Genomic DNA, 13,207 nt, shown 5'->3' with positions numbered 1-13,207 from the left:
TCATCTTCTAGCAGTATCGAGGACTACATTGTGTACAATGCAACTTTTGGTGCACTTACTTTTCTTCTTCATGGTGTTTTCGACTTCGTTAAGTCTCTGCCTATGCTCTACCATGATGACCACATCGTCAGGACCATTGCAATTAGCACTTAAGTGTGTACACTTCACCGACCAAGACTTCAAAAAAATTTACTCAAGCTCCTTACATCCTTATAGCAAACCATGACTTCGAGTGAGCCTATGCTTGATGCTGAGTTAAATTGGTCGAACACCTATCTTAGCTACTCGGGCACCCACTTTGACAGCTCGGACGCTCGTTCGAACTACTTGGACGCTTGCTTTAACAACTCACCCCTATTTGAATTGGTCAGAAGACTAATCCTAATGAGTTGCTGCAAGTTGGATAGCTTAGATGGATGCAAGATGGTGTTGCTCAGTGGATGCATGGTGCTCGGGGACCAGCTGTGGGGGTATGACCCCCGATACCTGCAAGGATCCACACAAGCCGCTAGGGGAGGCCCAACCCATAAGACTATGCATGGGTTGTGCCACTGATTGAGGCCTAGTTCACAAGATAATGCCACATGAAGTATGCCGCAGGACGATGTGCTTTACAAGGCAATGTAAAGATTATTGGTGATCTATGAAGTTTGCTCGGATATGATAGATATTATATGATCTGTAACTTCCTATCTTGTAAACTAATCAAAATGGAAATAACCGATCTATAATCCTACCCCCTAAGCTATATAAGGTGGGTAGGGACCCCCTCGTTTGAATTGAATCTTAGGTAATACAAAGCACAAAGACATAGGATGTAGAGTATTACGTCGAGCTGACGGCCTAAACCAATTTAAATCGTTGTCTCTTGCGTTTTGTGTCACCATTCATAATGGAGACGGGGATCTCGATCTTCCGTCAGGTGATGGTAACTATCGTTGTGGTGGAGAATGACACACCAATCCGGCTTCAGATCGAAAGATCGAACCCTGCAATCTTAGCACCACAGCTCCTCTAGTTATCAACCAAGTCACGGACCAGGTTGACCTCACCAAGAAGGCTAATCCCTGCCTACGCAACGAAGAACACAAGCAAGAACAAGAAAGAACGCAACCAAATTGCAGATGAAAGATTAATCTCACGAGTTGGGGTCTCACAAACCGAAGAACGGCAAAACTGTTTCTTGACAGAATAATCTAAGCAAAACCCAAAACCTAATGACGGCGGTAGCATATGATTATAAAGGTCTTAGGGTCGTCACCTACCCTGGACATGGCCCCTAATGGGCCCAAACACGATACACGGTCCAATGGACCAAAAGAAGGTGTCGCAGCACCCTGGCAGATTCTGGATGCTGACTTGTTTCGACGATTTCCGTTGATTCCGAAGAGATTTTGACATGAAACCACTTGGATTGGTTTCCTTATCAAATTATCTTTCCATCCATATGTGGATCATCAAAAACGGAGTCCGGATGCATCCTGGGCGTCCATTTTATTGCATACTGATCCTAACGGCCGAGGCAGACTCGAACTCAGATTGGACTGGGCCTCTGGCTTGGCTTAGACGTCCTTGCTGGCCTCCTAAGGTGGTGGCCAAGGAGGAGAACGTCCAAGGTCATCTCTTAGGTGTTCTCCATCTTCTTGGGGTGTGCTCCAACATGGGCCTGGGTCCCAAGGATGTCTAACAAGCCCATGACGACAGTGTGGCTCCCGCCAGAAATAGCTACAGAATATATTGGTGATTTGGAGGCCTTGTTAACGTGATATTGAGATAGGACCAGATCTATTTGAAATCTTATCCAACAAGCTTTCCATCAAATGCTCATTGACCTCGATCGCACTCCAGATGGATGAGTTATGGCCTTCCCAATGAGGCATTGTCGGGCTGCCGACGAACCGAAAGTTCAACTTTGATAAACTTCCATTATGAAACACATTTGAACCTACAATCAAATAGTGACATGTATATGTGGAACCAAGTGAATTATAACCAAAGCCACTATGCAAATGTAGGAACGAGCGCACCTTATAATCATTGTTCATATCCGAAGGTGCCATGTCCTCATCAATTCAGTTCCCTCACGCGCACCTCCACCCATTCATCTACTATCGTGGGCATACCCTTCGGTAGACTGCAGACCAGATTTCATCGACACACTTTTTATTTTGTTTTCATCTTTATAAGATCACACCTTAATAATATGTATAACTAGCTAAGGTAAAAAAAATATTTTGTTTTTGTTTGTTATGCATCTTTTTATTTTATTATTATTTTTAGCAACTATATAGCAAACTTGAAAATAGCAAATAAAAAGAAATACTTAGCTAAATACATGGGGGATGCTCCTCCCCCAACCTGGATTGTTGCTGTGGTCTTTCTTAGAGTAGTTTTACCAACGGATGTCCTTCTCATCTTGGGATGGAGTGAGATGAAGACGACTAGGTGAACTTGCTCTTGATCATGTGTATCATCCTGCAAAAATATCAACAAGAACACCAAAACTCGTGGAACGGATTAGGAAAAGGGGTTAGCGGTCAGCCATTCGGAGAGTAGTTGTTCTTGAGGTTTAGAAACATTTTTGTATTGGTAGAATTTTAGCAGGATGTTTACCTAATATATTTTTTGGATTTTCTTATTTATGATATGCAGAAATGAAAATATGTATGCATGATATTTTTAATTTTTATGCCACCATAGTGAATATTCCCATGGGTATTTACACCGTAGATTTATTCACATGGGGCTTAGGATTTATAATGCAATGATAAAATTTTTATTTTCTTTTTCAAATGCAATGCTAATGCAAAAAAGTAAATATGCTAAAGTAAAAATAATTTATGCAATGCTAAAAAGTAAATATGCACAACTACCAATTTTATCTCCTGGCGAAGGTTCGGATTTTTAAGTCCTCTGGATAGGACTTGACTGGAGAAAGTCCTTTATTCTCTAGGTGCATTTGTCGGTCCCAGGGATGGAGACCTTGATGGTTGCACCTCTTGTGATGGTGACTCGAATGATGTCACCTTTTCCTTCCACATCTGCTTGGTCTGTGGATTTGACTTTGGTGGAGTAGGTTCATCTTTCACAAGTTCCTCATCTTCTTCCCAACCATTCTTTAGGGCTTGATTCTCTTAGCACTGGGATGATCGGCATCTCCTCCTAGAGCGGGCCTTCTTTGGTTGTTCATAAGTGGAATAACTATTGAAATAACAGTGTACCTTTTCTCCAGGGAGTTGGAAGTGGACTTGTCTAGATCCGACGCAGATGATCATGTTAGTGGTGTTGAGGAATGGTCTTCCAAGGATGATGGGTGTGTCGTCTTCTTCTTTACCCATGTCTAGAACCATGAAGTCGGTAGGGGCATAGTGATCATGTATTCTTACCATGACATCTTTTGCTATTCCCTCCAGAAATTGGATTGATTGGTCTGGCATCTGCAACTGTATATATGTAGGGAACAAAGGTTTGTCACCAAATAAGTATTCATACGTTACCTTAGACATAATATTGACACCCGATCCAATGTCACAAAAGGTGTTGTGAAAGATTATTTGTCCAATGATACACTCGATCATCGGTATGCCTGGATCATCCTTCTTGGCAAGGAATGGTGAAGCGAGGAGGTGGTCGTACTCTGATCAGAGTGTGTTTATCATGTTGACTGATTCTTCTAGTGATTGCCTGGTTTTGTTCTTCCTTCTTCTCCAATTGTTCTTCTTGTTCACTGTTGTGTCTTTAGGTAGGTACACCATCTATGGATGACTAGAAGAGTGATGTATGTTGATGAGGACATCACTCCTTTGGATGTACCCGCTGATCCTCCAACCATCATGCAAGGTCCAATGACCCAAGCTCGAATGCGTCAACTCAATTTAGAGGTGAGCTCGTTCTTAAGCGATCCTTTTCATACTTTTGAGAATAGACTACTACCTAATGGTGTTATATTGCTTACGAACATTGGAGAGGGTCATGAGGGACTTAGAGGAAGAGGTGGAGGCGTTGATGACCAGCAAGGACATTCAACAGAAACCGGAGGCCCGGTCCAACAAGATTTCAAGTCTGCCTCAGCCTCCTGGACCAGTCTGCCTTAAACTGGTCACCCAGGACGCATCCGGACTCTGTTTTTGACGATCCACATATGGTTGGAAAGCTAATTTGATAAGAAAGCCAATACAAGTGGTCTCACATCAAAAGGCCTTCAGAATCAATGGTAATAATCAAAACAAGTTAGCATCCAGAATCTGCCAGGGTGCAGCAACATCATCTTTTGGCCCGTTGGACCGTGTATCGTATTTGGGCCCATTAGGGGGCATGTCTAGGGTAGGCAATGATCCTAAGACCTTTATAATCATACGCCGCTGCCATCATTAGGTTTTGGGTTTTGCTTAGATTAATCTATCAAGAACAATTTCACCGTTCATCGGTTTGTGAGACCCCAACTTCATGAGATTAATCATTCATCTGCAATTTAGTTGCTTTCTTTCTTGTTCTCGCTTGTGTTCTTCATTGCATAGGTAAGGATTAGCCTTCTTGGCGAGGTCAACTAGATCTGTGTCTCGGTTGATAATCAGAGGAGTTGTGGTGCTAAGATTGCAGCATTCGATCTTTCAATCGGAAACCGGATCGGTGTGTCATTCTCTGCCACAATGATAGTTACCTCTACCTGACAGAAGATCGGGATCCTCATTCCCATTAAGTGGTATCAAAGCTAAGGTATACCATCAGGTTCACATTTATCCCCTAGTTTGGAGTGTTTCGCATTCGTCCCATAGTCCAGTGCCATATTTTTTTCCTGTCCTGGAACCTTCCGCGCCATAGCCATTGCATATTTTAGTTTCAGAGTCCATCATGTTGAGTTTGTATCTTGGTCGAGGTCTTGTTGTTGGTTAGGTCATGTTAGAGTCTAGTTCGTGTGTTTTCCCCCATCGTTTCTATCAAATCTTTGTTGTCGTGACTAATTTTACGCACATTGTTCCCGTTTTGTCCTCTAATTCGGAGCCAATTCTTAAAACTGGTCTAGTTTTCGCATATGAACTCAGATTTCAATGTTCCATATATCAAAATCTATCAGAAAAAATTCAGTCAAAAACCACTTCGTGGTCAGAAATTTTTATTTTGATAAAAAATTGGTCACAAGATCATCTTTTCGTGGTCACAAGCTTTTTGTCGTTTTTGAGCACGTCTTCTAAAATTTCCATGGGCCACACCTTTCACTTGTTTAGGCTCATATCTTCTGTGGTTACTTCTTTTGTGCTCCTAAGTGAAGGAAAAATATCAAAAAAATAAAAAGAAAAAGTCGAAATTTCCCAAAAAAACAACGACAGCCCAAAAAATAGAAGAGAGGGGCAAAAGAGGAACAATATCTAGGGGAGCAAATTGAGAAGGCCAAAGTGAGTTGTGTTAGAGTGTGTTGTCTTGTTCCTTGTTTGTGTTGCTGTTGCTATCCACCATACTTGTTTTTCACACACCTGTCACCTTGCTATCCATCATACTTATTTGTCACACACCTGGTACTTGAAACATTTTAGACCAGCAACGATAATAAGTACTTTGGACTATAATTTAGCATTACTTTCTGTTACTGACTTGTGTGCCAAATATACATATTATTCTTTGTGTGCCTTCCAAGCTCCACAAACTCTTTAGATCAATACAGAAAAAGGGCCTTGCAATCTTGGTACCACTGCCTCACACGTATCACGAACCAGCCGTCGGTTGTACCACCCACTGCTTGCATTCATAAGAACTTTGTAAGAGCTTGGTAAGATGCTTCCACTTGCTGTGAAAAGTGACACCACTGCAACTGCAACCACGTAGTCATTTGGTAGGGATAACTTTCACCGTTTGTTCCTATTTTTGTGTTTACAATGGTAGGAGATGATTAGATTGGAGATAACAATCCTAAGGGTTTCAATGAGTGTGTTAGCCAAGAGTAACTACAAGTTGTTGTAGAGGATGCCCAAAAAAGGATGAATGAGGCCGTTAGGAAGGCTGTCACTGATGCACTCATTGAACTCAACATTGGCAACAACATAGAGAGATTAGACAAATAAATTTCCACGCTAACCGACAAGGTTACTAAGTTGGAAACCTTTGTGGTGGGCAACAATGACATCTCCAACAGCAACACTGATGGTCTCTTGCCAGAAGACACGGTGCATGATGCCGCTGGGAACATAGATCGAGCAGCCTTCCAACAAGTAAGATTACGACGACGTCTTTGCCGCAACACGATAGGTATGGGTGGTGTCCACCACCATCAAGGTAATAATCACCGTGTGCCCGATGATCCTTATGCTAAGATTAAGTTCACAATACCATCTTTTTTTGGGTCATTATGATGCCGAGGGATATCTTGATTGGGAGATGACAGTAGAACAAAAGTTTAGCACCCACCTTGTGCCTGAGCATCATAGAGTTCGACAAGCTACTAGTGAGTTTAAGGATTTTGCCATTATTTGGTGGAATGGGCTAGCTGCATAGGATGCTTTACCTGGTTCATGTGAAGAACTTAAGATAGCTATGTGTGATTGTTTTGTTCCTCCTTATCATAGAGACTTGCGTAAGAAATTGATGCATTTAGAACAAGGAGAAAAATCTGTATAGGATTACTATGGTGAGCTCCAAAAGGAATTGATGCGTTGTAGTGTTGTGGAGGGGAATGAAGATTCCATTTGTTGTTTTTATTCGGGTTTGAGGCCTGAGATTCAGGACATTATTGATTATAAAGAATTTAACACTGTCAACCAGTTGTTTCAGTTTGCTATGCTTGTAGAAAAGGAATTGCAGGGGTGTGAACAACAGAGCAAGGGCAAGGTCAGCACCACATACACTCCATGATCGGCACCATCTTCGGGGCTGACCAAGCCAACCACTTTTTGGCCATCTCCACCAGCGAGCAAGCAACCAATAGCCTCTAGAGTTACCACTACACCTAAGGCACCTCCCGCATGACCTTTAGATTCAGGTAAAAATTCTTTGCAGGTGCCTACCAAGAGTGCCTCATCCATTGCATCAACGGGGTGCACTTTGGGCATTCAGTGCCACCGCTGCCATGGCATTGGCCATGTGTAGAAGGACTGCCCAAGTCAGCGGGCATATATTGTTATAGAAGATGGTTATATCAACACCTCTAACATTGAGGATGAAGAAGACCAAGATGCAGATGAGGAGGACGGCAAAGTCCTTGGTGACGAGGCCACGGTGGCCTATAGGACCATCATTGTACAGCGGGTGCTCAGCTCACAAGTACAGCAACCTAAGAAGCTACAATGTAATAACTTGTTCAAAATTTTCTTCGTTATCAGCAACCATCGAGCACGTGTCATTATTGATGGAGGTAGCTGCAATAATTTGGTGAGTTCTGATTTGGTCAAGAAGCTTGGCTTGACCACATGCCTGCACCCACGTCCATATCATATTCAGTGGCTAAATGATTCTAGAAAAGCATAGGTAACACAAACTTATAGAGTTTCATTTTCCATTGGTTCTTATGCTGATTCTGTTGATTGTGATGTGGTACCTATGCAAGCCTATTCACTCTTATTGGGTCATCCTTGGGAACATGATAATGATGCTACACACCATGGTAGAAGTAATAAATACACTTTTGTGCATAAAGGAAAGAAAATTATATTGGTACCTTTGACCCCTGCTCAAATTGTACAAGCTGATAGAGAAACCGTTGCTAGTTTGAATGATGTTCAATCTGAAAATCAGCAAGTTGCTAATTCTATTCTCCCACCTAAAAAGGATAAGTCTACATTTAATTCTAAGGCCGAGGGAATTAAATTGAAGGGTGGTGTTATGCTTGCAACAAAATGTGACTTTGCTAAAATTTCTAATGATGATATTTGCTATGCTTTGGTATGCAAATGAGCTATGTTTCCGCTTGATGATATTGTTAGCTCGATGCCTCTTGCTATCACTAACCTTTTGCAGGAGTATGAGGACATTTTTCTAGCTAAGATACCCCCAGGGCTGCCACCTATGAGAGGAATAGAGCATCAAATCGATTTGATTCCGGGAGCAACCTTGCCCAACCGAGCTACCTATCGAACCAATCCCAAAGAGACTTTCAGCGGCAAGTCCAAGACCTTTTGGACCATGCGTATGTACATGAAAGCCTTAGTCCTTGTGTTGTTCCTATACTTTTGGTTCCTAAGAAAGATGGAACTTGGTGTATGTGTGTTGATTGTAGAGTCATCAATAACATTACTATTCGGTATCATCAACCTATTCCTAGGCTAGACGACATGCTTGATAAGTTGTGTGGTTCTATAATTTTCACCAAGATTAACTTACAAAGTGGCTACCACCAAATTAGAATGAAACTTAGAGATGAATGGAAAACCACGTTTAAAACCAAATTTGGGTTGTATGAGTGGTTAGTAATGCCTTTTGGTTTGACCAATGCACCTAGCACTTTCATGTGCTTAATGAATGAGGTTTTTAGAGCTTTTATTGGTCATTTTGTGGTAGTTTACTTTGATGATATATTGATTTATAGCAAGTCTTTTGATGAACATATGGATCACTTACATGATGTTTTTAATGCTTTACGTGATGCACGTTTATTTGGTAACCTTGAGAAGTGCATCTTTTGCACGGATCGAGTTTCTTTTCTTGGCTATGTTGTAACTCCATAGGGAATTGAGGTGGATGAGATGAAAATTGAAGCCATATAGAGCTAGCCGGTTCCCCAAACCGTCACATAGGTGAGGAGTTTTCTTGGTCTTGCAGGATTCTACCGCTGCTTCGTCAAAGATTTTAGCACCTTTGCTGCCCCATTGCATGAGTTGAAGAATAAAGGGGTGGTGTTTCATTGGGGAAAGGCACATGAGGAGTCCTTTGACACTTTGAAGGACAAGCTCACACATGCACCATTGCTGCAACTTCCAAATTTTGGTAAGACTTTTGAGCTAGAATGTGATGCTAGTGGAGTTGGCATTGAGGGTGTTTTGATGCAAGATGGTAAACCCATTGCTTACTTTAGTGAAAAATTGCATGGTCTTGTTCTGAATTATTCCACATATGATAAGGAATTGTATGCACTTGTCCATTCTTTAGAGATGTGGCATCATTATTTGTGGCCTAAAGAATTTATTATTCACTCTGATCATGAATCACTTAAGTATCTTCGCTCTCAACATAATCTGAATCATAGGCATGCTAAATGGGTTGAATTTATTGAATCTTTTCCTTATATTATCAAACACAAGAAAGGGAAGGATAATGTGATTGTTGATGCTTTGTCTAGATGATATACATTGCTGTCCCAACTTGATTATCGGATTTTTGGGCTTGAATCAGTAAAAGAACAACATGTGCTTGGTCCTGATTTTAAGGACGTGTTGCTAAATAGTAGATAGGACATAAATTGAATAAGTTTATGATCAATGATGGGTTTTTGTTTAGAGCTAACCGCCTATGCATTCCAGTTGGCTCCGTTAGTCTTTTGTTGTTGTAGGAGGCACATGGAGGTGGATTAATGGGACATTTTGGAGCCAAGACGATAGAGGAGGTGATGTCCACACATTTCTTTTGTCCTAGGATTAGGTGAGATGTAGAACGGTATGTGACTCGGTGCACCACATGTCAAAAAGCTAAGTCGCGGTTGAACCCACATGGTTTGTATATGTCTCTTCATGTTCCTTCTACTCCTTGGGCTGATATATCTATGGATTTTATGTTGGGTTTGCCAAGGACTAAGAGGGGAGGGATAGTATTTTTGTGGTGGTTGATCATTTTTCTAAGATGGCACATTTTATTCCTTGTCATAAGAGCGACGATATCGTTTATATTGCTGACCTTTTCTTTCAAGAAATCATTCGCTTGCATGGTATGCCTTCTACTATTGTTTTAGATCGCGATGCAAAATTCTTGAGTCATTTTTGGTGCACTTTGTGGAATAAATTGGGGACCAAGCTATTGTTTTCTACAATATGTCATCCATAAACTGATGGGCAAACTGAGGTGGTGAATCAAACATTGTCCACCATGTTGAGAGCAATTTTGAAGAGCAATTTGAAGATGTGGGAAGAGTGTTTGCCACATGTGGAGTTTGCATATAACAGGGCGGAACATTCCACCACCAAGGTAAGTCCTTTTCAGGTAGTGTATGGTTTTAACCCTCGTGCTTCTATTGATCTTTTGCCTTTACCTACCACTAAGAGAACACATAGTGATGCTAGAGAGCGTGCTGAATTCATTCGTAAGTTGCACAAAACAACTAAAGAAAATATTAAAAGAATGAATGAAAAGTATAGAATTGTTGGTAGTAAAGGTAGAAAAGAAATTAAACTTGAACCAGGTGATTTGGTTTGGTTATATTTGAGAAAAGATAGATTTCCTAAGCTACATAAGTCTAAATTAATGCCAAGAGTAGCTGGTCCTTATAAGATAATTGAGAAAATAAATGATAATGCCTACAAACTTGAGTTGCCACCCGAGTTCGGGGTTAGTCCCACCTTTAACATTGCAGATTTGAAGCCTTATTTGGGAAAAGAAGATGAGCTTGAGTCGAGGACAACTCAGTTTCAAGAGGGGGAGGATGATGAGGACATCACTCCTTCGGATGTACCCGCTGATTCTCCAACCGTCATGCAAGGTCCAATGACCCGAGCTCGAATGCATCAACTCAATTTAGAGGTGAGCTCGTTCTTAAGCGATCCTTTTCATACTTTTGAGAATTGACTACTACCTAATGATGTTATCTTGCTTAGAAACATTGGAGAGGGTCATGAGGGACTTAGAGGAAGAGGTGGAGGTGTTGATGACCAGCAAGGACGTTCAACAGAAATCGGAGGCCTGGTCCAACAAGATTTTGAGTCTGCCTTGGCCTCCAGGACCAGTCTGCCTTAAACTAGTCACCCAGGACGCATCCAGACTCCGTTTTCGATGATCCACATATGGTTGGAAAGCTAATTTGATAAGGAAGCCAATCCAAGTGGTCTCACATTAAAAGTCCTTCAGAATCAACAGGAATCATCAAAAAAAGTTAGCATCCAGAATCTGCCAGGGTGTTGTGACACCGTCTTTTGGTCTGTTAGACCGTGTATCGTGTTTGGGCCCATTAGGGGGCGTGTCTAGGGTAGGCGATGACCCTAATATCTTTATAATCATATGCCTCCACTGTCATTAGGTTTTGGGTTTTGCTTAGATTAATCTATCAAGAACAGTTTTGCCGTTCATCGATTTGTGAGACCCCAACTTCCTGAGATTAATCATTCATCTGCAATTTGGTTGCTTTCTTTCTTGTTCTTGCTTGTGTTCTTCATTACATAGGAAGGGATTAGCCTTCTTGGCGAGGTCAACCGGATCCGTGTCTCAGTTGATAACCAGAGGAGTTGTGGTGCTAAGATTGTAGGGTTTGATCTTTCGATCTGAAGCCGCATCGGTGTGTCATTCTCCACCACAATGATAGTTACCTCTACCTGACAGAAGATCAGGATCCCTATTCCCATTATATGTGATTCTTGAAAGAATACTTCTCCTTTTTGTCCTTAATTGTGAAGCAGATCTTGGCACTGTCTGTGTAGATGATGGCTTTTGCGGTGCTTAGGAAAGGTTGGCCCCAGATAATGGGCGTCCTTGCATTTCCACCTGTTTCCAAAACCACAAAGTCTATAGGAACATATGATTCACAGACAGCTTCTTCGTATATGTGCGGTCCAATGGCGATGGGGATGACAGGTCTTCCTAGATCACCTTTCTTTTCGAGCAAGGTATAGTCTATCCACCTTCCCATCGATGGTTGTGTATAGTAGTATGCTGCATTGTGAATGTCGACAAGATTTGTAGTTTCTAGATCTTTCGGAATCTTATGTTTATCGGTCAGAGGAACAGCAGCAGCTAGCTGAGCTATTTGTGATTCTATCATTTAATTAAAGCTATGCTAGTTCTTAATGGCAGAGGAAAGGTTATCCATTCTATTATTTATATTTTCTAAAACTCTAGCATTGGAAGCTAATTTTCTAGATAAGCCCTCCATTATTTTAGCGTGGCCAAAAATCAATTCTCTCAAGGGTGGTTGACTGAAATTATTACCTTGAGGGTTACCTTGGTAGTTCAGCCTCTGGTGCTGATTCCATCCTTGATTTTGTTGAGGACAAAAGTAGTTGTTGTTGATGAAGTTCACATCCTCATCGGGTTTAGGGCAGTTGTTCCCTGAATGCCTAGTGTTTCCACACTCTTCACATGTCATGCGGAAATCATGAATGTGCATGACTTCTTGCATCTCATTGGCTCAATCTTCGAGCTTCTCTATCAGTAGGTCCATCTTGGCAGACAACATGTCTACCTCCTTGAGTTGATGCATACCTCCACCTCTCTTGCAGGTTTGAAGACGTTCTTCATTCCAATATTGGTTGGAGGCCATCTTCTCCATAAGAATTGTTGTAGCCGGTATAGTGAGTGATAGGAATGCACCTCCAGCAGCAGCATCCATAGTCTCATGGGTACTATTGGTCAACCCATGGTAGAAAGTATGCATGAGCAGCCAATTTTCCATCCCATGATGGGGACATTCTGAAATGTAATCTTGAAAGTGTTCCCATGCCTTAGGGATAGATTCATCATGTTGCTATTGAAAGCTTGAAATTCTCCCACGCCGAGCATTGGTCTTGCATGTGGGAAAGAACTTGGCTAGGAAGGTAGTGGAGCAGTTATCCCATGTAGTATTTCAATCTTTGTTGGCATAGAACCGTTGCTTCACCTTCCCCAAGAGTGAGAATGGGAAGAGGCAAAGTAGTTTGGCATCTTTGGTCACCTCTTTAATGGTGAAAGTGCTGCAAATCTCTAGAAAGTGTTAGCGACGAGCACTCGTATCATCATGTGCCTTTCCACAAAACTGGCTAGCTTGCACCATGTTGATGAGAGCTAGCTTGAGCTCAAATCCATTGTCTCCAACATCAACTATTGGTCCAGTACAGATGTTGGCTAAAGTTGGAGCAGAGAATTCATGGAGAGTCTTGTTAGCCATGACTTCAAATTCTGGTGTTAGGCTTTCACCTTATTTCGTTGTCTTCCGACTCTAAAGCTAAAACTTTCTTGAGTTTAGCCTTAGTCCTCCTGATTAATCCTTCTGGATCTTCAACATAGTTTGCTAGAAGGTCAAAACCGGTCATACATTACCCTATATAAGATACAATATTAGACAAAACAAGGGTAAGCCTATTTGAGCAGAGGTTAATGGTTACCTCGA

The 13,207-nt window shown here is 41.6% G+C and overlaps 1 non-coding gene across 1 annotated transcript; it reads left to right on the top strand.

Moving 5' to 3' along the window:
- Nucleotides 1-12,512: 12,512 nt before the first annotated feature.
- LOC136506224 (small nucleolar RNA R71) lies at nt 12,513-12,621 on the top strand. The gene has a single exon (XR_010771447.1). It is a non-coding gene; the product is annotated as a small nucleolar RNA R71 (small nucleolar RNA).
- The last annotated feature ends 586 nt before the right edge of the window (nt 12,622-13,207 follow it).

This window comes from Miscanthus floridulus, chromosome 14 (genome assembly GCF_019320115.1).
Source record: "Miscanthus floridulus cultivar M001 chromosome 14, ASM1932011v1, whole genome shotgun sequence".
Taxonomy (NCBI): domain Eukaryota; kingdom Viridiplantae; phylum Streptophyta; class Magnoliopsida; order Poales; family Poaceae; genus Miscanthus; species Miscanthus floridulus.
This window is presented reverse-complemented; position numbering and strand designations above follow the sequence as displayed.